Source organism: Limulus polyphemus, unplaced genomic scaffold (genome assembly GCF_000517525.1).
Source record: "Limulus polyphemus unplaced genomic scaffold, Limulus_polyphemus-2.1.2 Scaffold4183, whole genome shotgun sequence".
In the NCBI taxonomy this organism is placed as follows: Eukaryota; Metazoa; Arthropoda; class Merostomata; order Xiphosura; family Limulidae; genus Limulus; species Limulus polyphemus.
Window position 1 is genome coordinate 74518 of NW_013669793.1, and position 2113 is coordinate 76630.

General features: G+C 34.8%; 1 protein-coding gene across 1 annotated transcript in view; it reads left to right on the forward strand.

Annotated features, from left to right (window-relative positions):
* LOC106470722 (neurogenic protein big brain-like) overlaps window positions 1–2113 on the forward strand; it is a gene marked incomplete at its 3' end in the record, with an annotated part of 67490 nt that overhangs the window by 47002 nt on the left and 18375 nt on the right. The gene's annotated exons all lie outside the window — the stretch shown is intronic.

Genomic DNA, 2113 nt, shown 5'->3' on the forward strand with positions numbered 1-2113 from the left:
AGAATAGGTGGGAGTTTCGCAATACATATTTAACAGTATACGTTATGTACATTTGTAAATATAAATTTAATTAAAACAAACATTGATATTAAAATGAATATATAATAATAAATTCGTCACACTATACTTCACCTCCCCCAAAACTAAAGTTAAATTACTAGCACTTTCATTCTCTTATCATTGTGGAGGTATTAACTAATATTTATATTTAACAAACTTTCAAACCAATGTGCTACATGTATAAATATTATATTTAAAGTTGATTCAATTCTTAAAAACAAGAGGGATTCCTCAGTAGCCGCGGCACTTGAGATTCTTTTAGGCAGACAGGATTAGAGTAAATTGATCTATGAGACCTTTTTGTCGTTTTTATTAGCTATATTTTTGTGCGCCAGCAATACCAAGCGAGGGGCGCGTATACCTGATTTTATTTTATTATTCATCAGGATCTCTACCGGTATACCTTCAAATTGAAATTCTTTAGACAGAATTAGACTAATTTAATCTACCTTGGGCGTGGTCAAATACATCAATCGAAGGGGCTTGACCTCCTGAGTCCAAAACTGTAATTAAAATTCAAATCAGTCAAGAGATGACGGAACTATAAGTTAAAAGTTTGTACTTGAGAAAACAACAACAACTCAGAACCATTCTATGAGCCGCTATGTAGCGGCTAAAACGTTTGCTTGTAGTTAAGTACAAAGCTGCACAGTGGGCTATCTTTGCTGTGCCCACCGCAGATATCGAAATCTGGTTTTCAGAGTTATAAGTCCACTGGGAGTAGGGAAGGGGCTAACAGTTATGATACCTTCAAGTTTGTTCCACATTGCAAATAGTTACTAGTGGGCGTTTTTACAGAAGGTTGCAATATGTTTCATTCATCAGGTGTTTAAAAGTTGTAAAGTTCTTATATCACATGGCGTACAAACTGGGCTTAAGAACGTGGTTGTTGCTTTGAAGTGTTATGTATTATATTTTTAAATATACATAAAACATGACATTCTCGTTTTGTTTTAAAATTTCTTGCATTATTCATTTAATTAGTAATAAGACAGGTAAACAGCACAATTCATTGACTACATCATTTTTACTCTAACTTTTTCTTGATACAAAAAACCCAAATGAAGGACAAACAACATATGAAACTGATTGGTAGTCCAAACTACTTTTTCTTTTTCGATGACGAGGAACCCACTTTGAGACTAATAATGGCTGGAGACGGCTTAAATGGGTAATGAAGAAAAACTTTAATATAAGCTTACTTTTTCTTTGTTCTTTCACATTTACTTGCACCTACTTTATGTTATGTTGATATATATATCATAACTATTTTTGTACTTAGAATATATCATGATCTGTTATTTACTGATTACAGTATTGTACCATGTCTTCTCTTATTGGACCGAGTGTAGCCCAATAGTTAGCTTGTTGAGCTGTGTATCGAAGGGTCAGGGGTTCGAGACGTGATGCAACTGAACAGACTTCGCACTTTTGGCTGCGGGCGCGTTATGAATTGACAATAAATCTGTTATTAGATTCAAATACCCGAACAAAACGCTGGCTGGTTGTCTTCTCTCCAGTCATTACTTCTTAATTATGAATGATTATATTTGAACGCTAAATTTCTCTGACCTGGACATTTAGCCAACATGCGCATAAGATATCATTCAGGTAAAAAAAATTCCAACTTCGATTCCTTCCTTGTTATTTAGTTTTATCCTGAATATACATCCCACTTTTTCCCCTTTACTTTGTAGTATATTTAATGTTGGTTATTGAGTAGAAGCGTGGTTGGTGTATTACTTGCTTTATATCTAATACATGTTATCATAACGGGTGAATGTGTCCGTGTTATCCCTGTTTTATTTAGCGTTGTGTTACTTCGAGGTGTAATTGCACGTGAAAAAATCTAGTAGTTCAAGTGTTGGCGGTGGTGGTGTTAATTGTTTGCCTTCTCTCTAGCTAATTAATTTAAAATTAGAGAAGGCTATTATAAATGGCCCTTGTGTAGTTTTCCACAAATATCCGAACCAAAACTAACAAATTTGTTCGCCCCCAGTGGCGCAGCGGTATGTCTGCGGACTTACAAAGCTAGAATCCGGGTTTCGATACC